This window comes from Plectropomus leopardus, chromosome 4 (genome assembly GCF_026936395.1).
Source record: "Plectropomus leopardus strain MGB_pleo_1.0 chromosome 4, ASM2693639v1, whole genome shotgun sequence".
NCBI classification, from domain to species: domain Eukaryota; kingdom Metazoa; phylum Chordata; class Actinopteri; order Perciformes; family Serranidae; genus Plectropomus; species Plectropomus leopardus.
In genome coordinates, this window is record NC_142179.1 from 3,793,905 (window position 1) to 3,810,316 (window position 16,412).

The following is a 16,412-nucleotide window of genomic DNA, read 5'->3' on the forward strand; positions in this document are numbered from 1 at the left end:
ACAAACAGCCTTATTGTGTAGGGAGCTTTGAAACAATGGCACTTAGTCATTCAAATCGCCGTTCACATTTCTCTGAAGCGCATTTGTCACCTAAATCAGAGGATAACCTATATTTTACACACTAATCTGAGCTAAAGCGTGTCAGATGCCTATACAGGGGGCCCAATCCATTGTTCAGGCTGAGGGCTTATCCATGTCTCACATGCTGAGTGACAATGGACTTATGAGTCAGCCCAGTTGGCCTCAACAGTTTCTGACCGCGCGGCCCATCAGGTTCTTTTCAGTGGCCGTTAAAGCTGCTGCATGTGTTAATGCACCAACACCTTCTGTTAATGCCTTGTCCCAGTCTGACCACTGATTTACGTACATGCATGCTTCAAGGACAGATTAAAAAAAAAAATAGAATTTACTGTCACATGGTTGTATGCATCTGTGCACCGGTCAAGTTGCAGTTACAGCTGACATCCATGTCTGTGAAAACACGGATGCTCTCAAATGATTATTTTTTTAAAAATCCAGATTAATCGCATATTTAAAATTAAACTATTTCTCATTTCTTTATTAACAAGGTAAAGCAATGGACAGTGGCAAATGTAGATGCAGCAGCCAGTAGCTCCTAAAATCCTTTTATCTTGATATATGTTTTGATTTTTCGACTCCATGGCTCCTTGTGCTGAAGCACGGCTTTTCTACAATACAGAAGCACTCATCGACATCGGGAAAAGTTGTATGGGGTTTGGACTGAATGCAGCAGACTGCAAGAAGGTCCCCACCAGGGTTGGAAATTAGCACCAGCCGCCAGTCAAATGCAGATAAATTATGCAAGTGGCTGCTAGATTTGCTTCACTCACCAGCCACAAAAATAATAATAACCTACTGAGTGGCTGGTAAATTTTAAAACCCACCAGCCACATTGGCAGTTGGACAAAAAAGTTTATTTCCAACCCTGATCCTCACCAATGGTATATGCCAAGCGGCCAGTCAGACCAGAGAGGAGAAACAAAACCGAAAGTGCTGGACGAAGAGAGGGAGGAGAGCCGGCATCAGGGCGAGGCTGACCTGACTTGGACCAACAGCTGTTTCTCTACCAAGCCTTCTTCTGGCTAATGTTCGGTCGCAGGCGAGTAAAGTGGATGAGATATTATTGAGGCTCACTCAGCAAAGGGAGATCAGAGACTGCACTCTGCACATTTTCAGAGAGACATGGTTAACCCCTAACATCCCAGATCAAACTGCTGCGCTGGATGAGTGGATCTTGTTCAGAGCTAACAGGACACAAGACTCTGTGTTCTTGAAATATAACATTAAAAAGATGAGACAAATGGGGTCACAGTGTCATTTAACATATAACCACCAAAATCCAACCAGTTCATTGTTGAGTCCAGGTGAACATTTGTACCAAATCTGAAGAAATTCCCTCACGGCATTCTTGAGATTTCTGGTTCACGAGAATGGGACGTATGTATGAAAAGACAACCAGAAAAATATAATGCCTCTGGTCACAGATATTACCGGTGTGGAAGCATAAAAATGAGGCTCTGCAGATGTGGACATGTTTGGTTGTGGTAGGGGTCTAAAGGTTAATGTGCAAAGCATGAAAAACTGCTAAGATTTATTTAAAACAAAGACAGAGAATCTGATTTTGCAAGTGATAATCATGCAAGTCAAGCTTGGTACCGAGCCTAGAATCCATCCGGCATCTGACACCGCTCGGCTTTGGTATCAAAGTCAGATGAAGATGAATAGATATTCTGTAGTCTCTCTCATGCACAGTGTTTGCTTTGAAGAGGATTTGGTGTCTATCCAAATATGATGAAAATGTGTTGGGGTGAAAGAAAAACCCCTTTGATTGAGGTGATAAATGCTGATGCTTTAGCTAAATTTAAATTCCCTCACAGATGACAGGGTATCTGACTCCGACTTGTAGCAGCAACCCCCCACAGTCACACAGATTATTCTCTGTCCAACAACAGAAAGCTGCCTCTCTTACACTTAAACTCATCACGTGGATTACAGAAAAGGTAGTTTACCGCACCAACGTCCATTTCTGTTATTGTTTGTCAGGCAGCTGCATGTGGATTTAGCAGTCCTCAGTTCAACTCTAACTATGTGTGGATTAGAACTGACTGATCCATTAGATGGATTATGATTATTGTCGGGTCCCAATATAATTTCAGTTTTCACACCCTAGTACTTCAGGTTACATATGGGTGCATGATTTCTGTAACTGGCAGACAGAATTCCATTGATGTAATTTGTAGGACAGATGTGGCCTTTTTCAGAGATCATAAAGTGTTACTGCATCATCCCAAAAGGAAAACCAAAAATACAGCGGGGCACTGAACTCAAGCAAACTCTGTTATAAGGTTGATACCCTTCAGGATTTCCTGATACGTTTTTCCCAATACTTCCCAGACCATCTTTTGCCATATGTTGTTGATGATAGTGACAGCAAAATGTACTTTACTTGTCCAAATACCGTCATTGTAAATCATTTTATTTATTTACTTACATACTTATTTATTTTCTTAATTCATTAATCAATTTGGCCCTGAAAAACCCATATTGGTCGCCCCCTACTTGAGATACTGAATTTACAAGAATGAGACAGATCACAGTGACAGTGACCTTTGACCTATGGCCCTTAAAATATAATCACTTCATCTTTGGGCCCAAGAGCATGTTTGTGTTAATTTGAAGAAATTCCCTCAAGGTGTTCTTGAAGGAAGTTCGCGAGAGAGGATCGGCTGGACAGACGTTAAGTACGGACGGACATACGGATGGACAACGATAAAACATAACACCTCCAGCCTCTGCTATTGCAGCCGCAGAGACATAAAAACACACGGATTCTCATTCCCTAGTTATAACACACTTAAGAAAACAAACTTGTTATATTAAATTCCATTTCTGCCAATATATCCTGCTTTCAATAAGAAATAAAAAGGGAGATGAGTGAGAGAATCTTTCCCCAGCTATCAGTGCCAAGGTAGTTATTAAACAGAATATAGCCCTCAAATGATGGTTGGTTACCTTTGGTGGCACGGAGCTAACATCCCCCCTGTAGTTAGACCCCGAATGCTGAGAGGCAGAAAAACATTCCCATCAGAAACAGATCCTCTTGTTGTGAATGTGACACCGCTCCCTTCACAGGTCTCTGCAGGAAATGCTCTGTAGCTTCTGCCTCTCTGATCACTGGCCTGATTAATAGGGGGCTGAATTGGAAATTTAATTGGATGTGGTTACAATTATAAAGCCGTGCTCTCCCCGGAGCAGCATCTCCGACTGTCGGACGGTGCCGACGGGGGAACAAGATATCAGCGGGGGAAACATGTTCTGTCACACAGCCCCCGCGTTACTCCAATAGAGAGGGATGTGAGGTGTGTCAGATCGGTGTCGCCCACAGTGGAGCCGTTAAAACAGGCAGACTGCTCTCGTGGCGGCAGCTGTTGACCTCTGTGATGGTCGCCGCTGAATGGCCAATTTATCACAAACGGCCCGTGTGGAAGTTGGATTTCAACGACTTTTGCACATTTGGTGCCAGCTTTTTACGACAGGTGACTTTTGTGGTTGTCGAGGTGGAAATTTGTACAATATGTCAGCAGCAGACACAACCCTCAGGGTTCCTTCACATTGTCATAGACAAACTTTCAAAACTTTTCCATGACTTTTCAAGGACCCAAAATATATTTTTTTCTTTCCCAACTCTTATGTTTTTCTAACATATAAGATTCATACTGTATTATCCGACCATAATTTCTGTGTTTACAGTTTCTAGCTACAATAAATGGTCTAATTTTGACAATTTTCAAAGAAGACATGCCTTTCTAAAATTAAAAAAAAAAAAGTTTTCTATAAAAATTAAAATCTAAAGAAAAAAAAGCCAAAAATACAACGAAAAAATATCTTGAAGAAAAAAAGAAAAAGAAAAATTTCAATTTTTAAAAAAGATTTCTATGAAAATCCACCCCACAAAGAAAAAAATTGCCAAAATTGTTCATGTTTTCTAAAAAAAAACAAAACTTTTTTTTCTTTAAAGAAAAAAAAATCACCAAAAAAAGCCATCTTTGATTTAAAGCTGGATGCCCGTCCCATAAAGCCAAAAGTGCTTAAATTTTTATTTTACATTCCTAGTGTGCATACATGAAGGGAGAGACAGTATGCAGGGAGATAATGAGGAAACGTTCATGATTAACAAATAAACAAAAACATAACATAACCAAAACATTGTCACACATCAGCGCATAATAGAGCTACATTGTCATTAGCTACAGAAAATAAATTCAGCATTATGTTACATTATACTACATTACATTATTTAATTCATTACACATTTTCATGATTTTTCCAAAACTTGCAATGATTTTTTATGAGTTCAATGACTCCTCCAGGATTTCCATGACTGTGAAAACCCTTAACACTTTTCCTCACTTATCCAGAGAGCACAAAATGCTCTTTTTTCCAGCAGTTAAACACATCCCACCTGGGAGCTGCATGGTAAGTTTTATAGCGAGCCACCGAGCAGCTCCACTGGAGCAGTTATGTGTCGTGCTCTCAGGGAGTCTTGCCGGTAACCGATATGCTAAGCAGGGCTTGTGCAGACATGCATGTTCTCTCCCTCTCTGCATCATTTTCTCTCCCTCAACATTTCTTCAGTATATTTGATCCATCCACTCAAATTTTCCGACCAATAAACCCTCTCAGAGATCACCCTCTCACTTCCTCTCATGCCCCCTCTCTGCAGTTATAACCCCCCCAAAGCCTCCGGAGGTTGAGAGAGCCCTCTTTTGGTCGGAGTCAGTATTACACCACTACTCTCCCACAGTCAGCTTGCTTCAGTGAAATGACAAGGGCTCTGTCACAACCCAGAGATCACTCCACACACTTCTGGCACAACCGTGCGTGCCGTTAGTCCAGCGCACATTATAATCCCTGACATATGTAAGATCCGTGTCATGTTTTTTTTTTTTTTTCCATAAGCTAAAAAACTTAAAGAGGATGAATTTGAAGCTTCCCCTGGCCTGTAAGCTGCTTTCAGCAGTCTGCAGCAGCAGCCAACACTGACAAATGAAAACGGAGCAATTATGAGATTGAGGCCAAGAAGCAGTGATCGTGAACCATTGTCCTCGATCTCTGGCTTGTGTTGCGTCGCACTCTAGAAAGTAAAAGGACTTCAAGGAAATGACGAAAGTTGCTCAGAATGCAGCTCCTTTATTACAATTTTTAAATCTTGATTTGCACCAATAATATTTTGAAATCCTGGATTTTATCACTGAAGTTATTTGAGGCTATCTTTGTCTTTTTTAATTAACCCTTTAACACTAGATATGGCTGGGTGCTGTGCTGTGAGCAAACACACTGGGACATGCCCAAGAATAGGACAGATGCCACCAAAAAAGGGCTCTAAGAAGAACTTTTACAGTAGTGAAACTGCTGTGCAGTTACAGATACTGGTGATTCTGTATCTGTTTGGAATTATAGGCTCTGAATGATGTTGATGTTGGAGGTCAAAAAGCTGCTGAAATAAATTGTGTATGCAAGTTGAGATACTTAGATTTAGATTAACCCTTTGAAGCCTGGATCTACATCACTTCTCTTGTGCTGTGAGCAGATGCCATTCAGAACTGCATTTAAATCTTTGGACCCTGAGCAAATTGGTTTGATTTCTTTCAAAAACATGGAGAAAAAGGTGATGAGCGACATGGCAAGAAATATCGTGCAAATTCCCCCAAAAATAGTATATGTAGAAAATGATTAAAAATAAGCTAGGGAAAAATGTTCAGTAAACTATATGGTTATAAGGTTATTGTTATCATAATTATATATTGAAAATTATGTCACAGAATTATTATTTTTTTAAAGATTATTTTCAAGTAATTTCCTCTTTTTTGTAATTTCCATAATTTTTATTCTTTATCTCCTTCTTTTTTTTTTTTTTTACTAATTTTTTAGGATTTTTTTCCTCCCTTTTATGAATTTCTTGCTCATTTCCTAAGTTGCCTTCTTCCCAAGTTTGTGACAGAATGAAGATAGCTTCAAAGGGTTAAATAAAAGAACAAAAAAAAACAACCAATATTTGGATCAGATCAACTAACATTCATTCAGTCTAAAAATGTATATATTACACAATCTAAACTGTATTTTTCAAAAAGAAAAAATTGAATTTATTGTTGATACTTTCATCCTTTTATGATGCCATTGATAATATTATGTTTACATGGTGGGAGCTCTCTACCAATATGGGCAGAGACAAGCTTCAATGTCAGTAAGCATGACATGAGGCTGAAGCAACAGCGTGTGTGTGTGTGTGTGTGTGTGTGTGTGTGTGTGTGTGTGTGTGTGTGTTTGTGTGTATGTGTTTGCAGTGTTTACATCCATGTGGATGCTTGTGTGCACAGACAGTATCTGTGCATGTGCATTATAGAGTGACTTCTCTGACCGGGCTCATAGAGAGCTAACCATGTGTGTTGATCTCTTTCCCGCCACATCCCCCTCTGTACTCTCTCTCCTGTCCTCAATGGATGTCTCTGTCTTCCTCACCCCTCCCTCACTCCCCCATTCTCTGTTGACATGCCAAGCTGATAAAGAGAACGTTTCATTTCGTGCCCGGCATCGGCACCGCGGCTGCTCTGCATGAGCGGGTCGTTCGTCAGAGCGTACGACAAGCGAGGAAGATCCTCAAGCGGCCAAAGCTGCAACAATGCATAAAGTGAGATACAAAACAAATGGGCCAAATACAAAAGAGAGAGAGAGAGAGAGAGAGAGAGAGAGAGAGAGCAACCAACATATGTGCACGTCGGAAAGTCATGTCCTATTTAAGTGACTATTATTAGAGCGGGTCACCATCTGCAAGTCTAGATAAAGCAAAGGGGGGTGGGGCGGGGGGGGGACTGCACAAGATTATGCTCCAAAACAAACAAACATATTAGCACATGCTAATGCTAGCTCGTTAGCAGGCAAGCTGAAATCTAACATATGTCCTGCAGAGACTTTTCAGAAACAACAGTAACTGCTGCAGAGGATGCGTTTGTGCATTTGTCCTGCATACATTCAGATTTGTAGATTTTTTTTTTAATATTAGAAAGCTTACATTGAGCTATTTAGTGTTGCGCACACTTTAATTGTAATAAATTACGTGTAACCTTTCTGCTAAATAATGTCCACGACTTTCAAACTCCATGTAATTTTAAAGTTTCAATACAAGATAATTAGAGACGCACGATATTGGACTTTTTGCCAGTATCCAATATGTTGATATATAACAACGCGTTTATCCAATGCCGATATTAAAACATCCCCCTTTTTCCACACTTAATTTAAGTGATCATCAAGTCTTTTCTGTTGTGAAATTAACATCATATTATGCAAACTCTTATCATGATGGCCCACCAGCAGATGGAGACATAAAATACAGTGCTTATCAATAGGGGTCAACCGATATTGGTTTCTCAGGGTTGATACCAATAAAAACGATATTTTGAACCAATATGCATTTACAATAAAAAAAAAATATATATATATATATTTCTGTTGAAATCAGAATATAACAAACTCCAGTGGAAAACTTTGTTTAAATTCCTTTAGCAAATGTTTAATCAAAAAACTAAAGCTTTCAATATCATGTACAGCAAATTCCCTGCAACATTTTTTTATAAAGTTCAGTGAAAACTTAAATAAAGACATGAATGAATAAAAATAGCTCCCTGAGGTTTTACATTCTGATACTCTCTTTGCATGTCTTGCAGACTGACTTTCTTGGTGTTGGTTGAGTGTAACATAACATTAATTAATTTTATCAGTGATCACTAAAATAAAACGTCGATAGAGATAATCTGCAAAATCCCAAATATCTGCCGTGACAATCGGCCAGGCCGATAATCTGTCTACCCCTACTTCTCATTGTATGTAATATTTATTTATTGTGAAAAATAAAAAAAACTTGCTGGTCAATTCAAATTCATTCATAATGATTCATTTTGAAGTAAACACTGGCAAATACAGATTACCTTATACATGGGCCCCCGCTCAAACAGCTGAGCGACCAGGCACCTCATACTTGCTGATTTTCTTTCAGAATTCAGATCTGGCTTAATAACACAGTTTTCTGTGGTGTGACAAACCTACGACACATTTATTTTTTGCTTTACCTGGACTTTTAAGGTGTCGAATGAAAAGTTAGTTCAATTAAGAAACTAAATGAGTCTTATTGCCCTTTAGATCTGAAAAAATACACCGTTCTAAACCCAAATGAATCAGGTTTTCTATTGGAAAGCCAATCGTCAAGTCTAATTTTATATATTTACGTTGCATTTATGCTGAATTACTATTGATATAAAACTGTATAAAAATTATGTTTTTTTGCAGTAGACACAATATGCATCAAGTGAAATTATATCACTTTTTTTCCTGAAACAAACCTCCGGGGCACGGAGTCAGAGTGCAGCAGCAGTTGAGCAACGCTGCATTAAAAAGTCAGACCTCTGCAGTCGCTCCAGTGCTGAGCTAATCGGAGCGGGTATGCTGTTCTCAGAGCTAATGTCACCTTGCTATGAAGGCACATATTGCACAGTGTGAGAGCAACTGCTTTTCAGCCCACACAAACAAAACAGATGTTGTGGGTGTCAGGGGTCGGCGTGCAAGCTGCACGGGCCTTAATCAACTATTTAAACAGCTGAGAGCTAATGACGTCATTACAAACACAGATTTACAGGCACTTTCAGCTCCCTCTGGTGCGACTGGACACATTTTCATTTTAATTCAGCCCATTATTTTAGTCGGAAGATATTTTTAATTGTGTATTATGCCCACAGAGTGTTTATGTATTCATGGGTGTGTTTACGTGCATGTAAGCTGTGATACAGTGTGTCATATCTGCTGTGTGAGTTCTTATCAGGATCGTGTCAGTCACATTTGGTGGCTCACTTGTGATGTTTCGGCACCCATTAACAAGGTCACAAGGTCAACTCCCGGTACAAAATCTCCTGTGGTCTGTAGCGGCTCCTAGATTAAGGACTTTTTTTTAATGCCACTTGGAATTAAGTTTAAGACCAATTTTCTATTCACTAAAAGTGAACAAGGACAATTTTATTTTGCCAAGAATGTTTATGTAACAAAAACATTTTTGTCCAGTGAAAAAGTTACATTATACACATCAAATGTTGGAAAAATAAGAGGGGAGCACATGGAAGATGATACAAACAAACACAGACAAGACAAACACACAATCTTCTCATAAAGGTATCTACTAAGGTAACCAACAGAAGTGGAAATATCTGGCATTTCTGGGTGTTTTTTGGGCGATTACATGTTTCTCGTTCTGCACGTGAGATTCAACTGCTTGGATTCCCATCATGACGGGTTTAAGAAAAGGAATTTGTTTAATTACTTCACAAAAACAACAAAGACGTTACTAATTATTTTGAGATTTTAAAAAGTAATGTCAGAAAAATAGTTAATAAAATATAAATTCCCATGTCTGAGCATTTTTAAGACTTCTGAAAGATAATTTAAGTTTATTTAATACCAATTAAGGCCTTATTTTTGGATGATTTAATTCAATGCCTTTGAAGACTTTTTAACCCTGGCGATGGCGTTGGCCTCCCGTCTCGGTAAATGACAGAAGAGTGTGGCGGTGGCGGAGGAGATTTCAGACGAGTGAGACGGACAGATAGAGAGGAAGGGAGAGGGAGAAAGAGCCCGGGGGTGTTGCAGTCAGTTTGTCAGAGAAACTCAGCGGCCACCAGAGCTCCAACCTGCGTCACTTTGAATTCCTGGTTTCGCCACATGATATCGCCCCCCCCCCTCCTCCTCCACCCCGTCCTGTCCGCCTGGAGATAGAAGATACATGCGAAGTAAGGCCGGCTGTAACAACATGCAGACCCCGACAAATGATTGATTCCCTCCTAATTCTCTCAAATAGGACGTATGAGGGTGGAGGAGGAACGGGGGCCGAGGACACTGAGTGGCGGCGGATTCGGTGGGTGGGGCTGCGGAGGAAGAAAAGGGGCGAGAGACAATAAGTAGGCCACCCTGTGTCAGGTAAACTTTGGGCTTGTAGCTAACTGGACGTGTCAGGGCGCCTAAATGTTGAGCTGTCGCCACTGAACAATGGGGTTAAAGATATGGCCTAAAAATCTTATGCTAGCATCACATACAGAGAGACACGGGGGCGGGGGGGGGGTACCATGAGTCATGCACACAGTTCCTGTTTGAGGTTTTGCTTTTATAAACTGAGATTATTGCCTCAGTAACCCACTGAACCCTCTGAAACATGGGACAACATCAGTTTTGTTGTGCTGCATTCAGACACCTCAACATGCATTTAAACCTTTGAAATATGAGCAAATTGGTTTGATTTCTTAAAAAAAATCTAAAAAAGCAAGGAGCAACATGGCAATTTGCCTAGAAATAAGCAAAGGTCGACAAGAAAATTAGTTTATGAAAGACACAGAGAAAAAGATATTTTAAGTTAATAATAATTTAAAAAGAAAATAGAGAATAGTGTTTTGATAACTATTATAACTAATGATTATTACGAAACTTTTATTAACTTTTTAAATCTATTTATATTTTATCTGCAGAAATTGCTGCACATTTACAACCTGTCATTAGCGCAGTTAGCTTTTTTTTTTTAATCACACTGAACGTCCCGTTGACCCTGTTCAAACTTTTAAACTTTATATGGAAAACAAAACGAACTGTCAAATACTGCCAAATCTGAGTCAAATGATGTAATTCTGAGTCAGGTACAACCCTAATGAATAAAACGGAGAATACCAGTATTCACAAAAATCATGTATCTTCTTATGTTTAGGACTCCGTAAAGGTCTAAAGTTAAATACCTATGATAAAAACACAGCCAAGAAACACACCTGATATGCTACAACCGCTGCAAATTAGTTGTCACAATGCATCACTGGGATGTGCGTCTTTTCCTACTCTCTCTTGATTAACCCCACCTGAGTCACTGAGAAAATCTGAGGCGTGGGCAGCACTTTGGAGCTCTGAAACAAGGATAACAGAGAATTAATGGACTTCTGTTAAGAATGGCTAAGATGGCTGATTAATAACATCGATACAAAAAGAAAAATACATACTGTAAAGACTAGCTGAATGAAAGGATAGTTGGTATGGGGTGTTTGTTATGTAAAAAAGCTTGTTCTGATAACAGCTGGCAAACAGCTGTTTTTGTGGCTTGGTCAGCTACATTACTGGCCAACATGCTAACTTTAAAAAAAAAACACACACAAAAAAACACCATAAGTCCTGAAACCAAGCACGTGGAAAACGCAAGCGCATTCAGTGCAGACATCATGTTTCGGATAATTGGACACCAATTTAATTAGTCTGTGAGACACATAGCATTGCATTACACTGTACATGACATTACACACACACACACACACACACACACACACCTGCCAGATGTTTTACAGAGATTGCTGCAGCATATATGAGTTCAGATCATCTTTAACCATCTGCGCTAAAAACAAATCAACAATAGAGTGACTATGAGTGACTTTCCTTTCAAGAAAGCATGTTTGAACACTCTCCTGTTCTCCAAAGGTGAATTATTTGTATGTAGCATATCAATATGCAATGGCTGAGGGGTAAAAGTACAAAGTGCTAACCCACAGCAGAGCAAACAGTGGTTATTATTAAGCCAAAAATGTCCATCACATGCTCCCAGAGCTCAGTGTGATGCCCTTAAAATGCCTGTTTAATCCAAACAAAAGTCAAAATATTCAAAAGACACACTGATCTTAAACAGAGTAAAACAGAGATACTCATCTTGCTTTGCTTCGGGGGCCACATTTGCAAGATGAGAGAGGGCCAGGGGCCAGTCACAGCAGCCCTGTATATGTTTCTAGGATTTATAATTTTTTTAGCATGTCAGGACATTTCCAGGATTTTGTCACATTTATTAAGATTTTAGGAATTTGGGGGGCAGTGGTTAGGACTTTTCTCAGATTTTTGGACATTTCTAAAATTTTTTAGCAAGTTTCTAGGACTTTAGGATGTTTCTAAGATTTTAGGATATTTCTCAGATTTAGCATGGTTTAAAGAATTTTTTTTGGGGTGTAGTTAAGGACGTTTCTCCAATTTTGATGTTTCTTGGATTTTGGGACTTTTCAAGGACTCAAGCATGTTTATAGGATTCTAAGAATTTTGGGGGGATTTTAGGGCTTTTTCTTAGATAACAACATTTCAAGCATTTTAGGACATTTCTGATTTTCGGAAATTTAAGGACTTTAGGACGTTTGTAGGATTTGGGACTTGAGGACATTTCTAGAAATTTAAATCCTCACATATGCGGTTGGAACCAGAGAATCTTTGACATTTTTGATTGACAAATGCTCAGAAAATGATCCATTATCAAAACTGAAGTTGAAAAACAAGCCGATTGATCGACAGTTCTCAATCGTTTGACCGCGATGATATTTTTAGGCTCCTCTTCATCCAGGCAGCAGTCTCTAGCTGATCTAATAAGTCATGTAAACGTACGGGACAAACAACAGTGATCCAGGGTTCCTCTACAGAGACCGGGCATCTGCCTTCGTTAATCAACAGCCCCTTCCCCCTCCTGGAGTACGAATCAGAATAATGAGTCAATTAATGTGCTAAAACGTCAATGAGAGATAGCAGCGAGAGAGAGAGAGAGAGAGAGAGAGAGAGAGAGAGAGAGAGAGAGAGAGAGAGAGAGAGAGAGAGAGAGAGAGAGAGAGAGAGGAGGGGAGCTGGAAAAGACAGTGACAAGAGAGACGGGAGCGCCATGTGAAAAAGAAGGAGCTGAAAGGGAAACATTATACAGAAGAAACAGCGTTGTGTCGTTTCATTGATAATTGACTGTCTGTGTATCTCTGTGTGTGTTTGTGTGTGTGGCAGTCAGCAGTTGTTTGCTGTGCAGTCTTTTTTTGTTGTTTTTTTATTATCACATCCACAGAGCCACACCGCAGCGTCCATGCATGACTGATGGTCTCGGCTGACACCCGCCTCCCCTGGCCTGTCTGTCTTAAGTGAGGAACCCCCGGGTTTAATTGCAAAGGGCACATTGGAAATGAATCATGAGAGAAATGAGAGAGGGAGAGAGTGTAGAGTACACAGGGACAATAAAGTGGACAGAAATGAGACTCATTGTGGTTTCACTTTGAGTTAAACAGCTCTGCAGTGTTTATTTTGGTGCATTCTGTCAGTGACCTCTCTTTCAATACGACTCGAATGTTTTATATTTGATTGATTATTTAATGAGAAATGCATTTAACATGAACCCATACTGCATTAGCACCTCGCATGGGTTATAGTGAATGTTAAAATCATAAGCAGTCGGACCATTATTTGGATTTCCTCTGAATTTATGTTTTTGTCTAATTTATTTGTTGTTGATTCTGTGTTAGTAGCCACTGTCATGATACTTTTGCACAAGTGGCAACATCCAGGGCAGAAAAATGAAGCCCAGTGCCAAAAACTGCAGTTCCTCTAATATCCACTTGAGACTGGCTCCAAAACAGAGTGTTTTAAAAAATAATTGAAAAGATTAAAATAGAAAAGCCAAAGGAAGGTCAGGGGCCCTTCAAGGGATACAAGACAAATGACATCACAATGCCACCAGAATAAAGAGCTGCAAAAAACAGCAGATACATGATCGAGGATGAAGGACGTGTTATTAGTTTTAAACGCCCAAAATATTGGACAAATTGAAATTCTGACAAATCCAACAAGTCTTCAGGATTCATACTTTGGGGAGCATAACTGTGTATACACTTCCAAATGTCTTCGCAAACTGTTCAATTGATTTAACTTTTTTTTTTAATTTTTGGAAGGCTGTGGTTACAGCAGATATACTTCTATGAAGATTTTGGCTTAAAAATACATCATGAGTAAAAGAAAAAAAAAATCTTGTATAAATGCTCTATTTCTGTATTTCAATCTTTGCTGACTGTAGCGAATTCCTGCAATTTAATCCCCCTCTCAACAGTGACACATTATTAGAAGTTTGTTCTGATGTGGTTCATCAGTTGAAGTTACCACTGAGGCACATACATGAGTGACATGAGTTACCTAAAAAATATTATTTCTTTTATTTCGTTTTGTTTATTTCATTTATTTTACCTACTTTATTCATGTTTTATTTATTTATTTTCCTTTTATTTTTGTATTTTTCAAAATTGCTTTTGCTGGTTTGGGTGTATATGTTTGTATTATTTTATATTTACATGATGTGTCCTGCATCTTGCATTATTTGTCCTCATGTTTTAAGCCCTTGGAACCTAAGCAAGTTGGCCTGATTTCTTTCAAAAACATGGGAAAAAGCAAATAAGCAATTTAAGAGGAAATTACCCAAAAAAAGTACAAAACTGCTTTTTAAAGTACAAAATTACTTATGAATTTAAAGTAAAAAAGTAAGAATAAAAGAAAAAACAAAATGAAAATGACCTGAAAAAAGTCTTTAAATAATATCAAAAATTCTGTAAAAAAGATTGAATATAAAATTATGACGATTTACATTTTTCCTGTCTTTGTTTCGTGCAATATGCAGATGAGTCCTTGCCACGTTGCTCAGGGCCTTTTTTCACGTTTTTAAGAGAGCGCAAACCAATGTGGCCAGATTTCAATAGTTTTAATACTTGTGAAGGTGTTTGAATGCAGAACCAGAAAAGTGATGTCAATCTAGGTTTCAGAGGGTTAATTTTATCCTAACTCTCCTCAGTTTTGTCTCGCTTGTGCTAAACAGTACTTTTTGTTTTTTGTTGTTGTATTGCCTTCTATATATTTCCCATTTCTACTTTTGCTTTCTTTGTTAAAGCACTTTGTAACCTGCTATATAAATAAAGTTATTATTAAAATGACTGATGCCACATGCACAGCAATCACTGCAGCATTCTTTAACTTGGTAAAAAAAAAAAACCTGTTGGGCTGAAGTATGATCCAGCTTGCCGACACCAGCGTGCACATGTGGCATTAAGAGACGCTGCTGGTATTACAAATTGGCTGTAAGTGTAATTACCCCTGTTGCTAATTGTCCCCCGTGAATGTGGCACTGCCCATGCCATTACAATCCGCAGCCACTTCAACCTCGCTGATCAATTATTTCCACTCTTGAATAATTAATAACAGCTTAATTGTCCACATTGCTGGCGAAGAGTCAGGGCCTCATTTACATCCACGGTGGCAGCGTGAGCTCTGCAGGAGGATTCTTTATTCATACTCTTGTTGAGCACGATGTTTCGTTGGGAGATGTTGTTTTTCATGACAGCAAAACACACAAATCGGAGAGTATATAATCAACCGCCACAGTGACCATACTGATCAATTATTTAAAGCTGTTTGCCTTTGAATCAGTCACTGACACACTGCACCGACGTCAGGAGCTTGTACAGCTACTAGGAGAACACCAGGGGGTCCGGGCCCCGGCGGAGCTTCAGGTTCAGCCGCCTGCACACTAACTCTCAGCCTGTCACTAGGAGTCACCGACGACCTTTAATGCTGCCACCCATCCCGAAGCGAAAGTGAATTAGCCCGTGTCTCTGAGGAGCTACTTTACAAGGCGAGGGTCTTTTAAGATGCAGCTCATCTCATGAACGTGTGATTGTAAAATGGAAGTCGCTGTAGCGTTCAGAGTGATTCAGGCAGAACAGGCAAGCAGGAAGTGATAGCTACAACACTGAAGGGTGGAGGGTGATGTCTGGGCAACAACAGGAGGCACATGAATGCAACATTATGGTAATAAAATAACTGTTTACACCATATTAGAAAGACATGAAGAGATGAGTGGAGAAGCAAAGCAAAAGCCTGCATACATGCTGAATATGAAAATGTGGATCATGCTATGTCCCTCACGATCACCGCATCTCAACCAAAGAAAGACTAATGGGAGATTTGTATCCAAGTGTTAGACAGCATCATCATCAAACTGCAAACAAGGTGAAATCTTTTGGAAGACTTGTGTTAAACCCTCCAGGGGGGTTTCAGAAACATGAAAAAAGCTTGTGTCGGACAAAGATTTGTAGTTTTTCCTTTATTTTCTCACAAATATTGTAAAACTTCAATTAAAAGCACGGGCTATTGTTTGCTTAATCCACTGAACTCAACAGGCTTAAATTCTGGACAGGCGTCTATATGTAACAGGTTTTAAATTCTTTTCACACAAAACTGTTTCTCAGCAAAGATGGAAATACGATTAAATTGTTTATTTACAGCTCTTTTTGGCATCTCTCTTGTTTACTTTGCAGGTATTACAGTCTTCTTCAACAGTCGTCCATGTTGACAAAAATTTAAACAGTTAGCCATTTCCTACCCTTCCAATTTACTGTTTAAACTCTCAGTAGTCAGGCATCTAACAAAACACAACTGTCCTTGACCTCTCGGTCTTTATACACGTCTTAAATAGCTCTTTTTGTGTCATTTCCTTGATT

At 39.2% G+C, this 16,412-nt stretch overlaps 1 protein-coding gene across 5 annotated transcripts in view; it reads right to left on the reverse strand.

The window, feature by feature from the left end:
* LOC121943961 (uncharacterized) overlaps positions 1–16,412 on the reverse strand; it is a 172,294-nt gene that overhangs the window by 137,954 nt on the left and 17,928 nt on the right. The window contains exons 3-4 of one of the 5 annotated variants that reach the window (XR_006105884.2): positions 10,872–11,003; positions 9,104–9,986 (exon numbers count right to left, since the gene is read on the reverse strand). The exons of the other annotated variants lie outside the window; for them this stretch is intronic. The gene's annotated coding sequence lies outside the window, so the exon portion shown is untranslated. Of the gene's footprint in view, positions 1–9,103; positions 9,987–10,871; positions 11,004–16,412 lie in introns of those variants that run through there. 5 annotated transcript variants of the gene reach the window in all.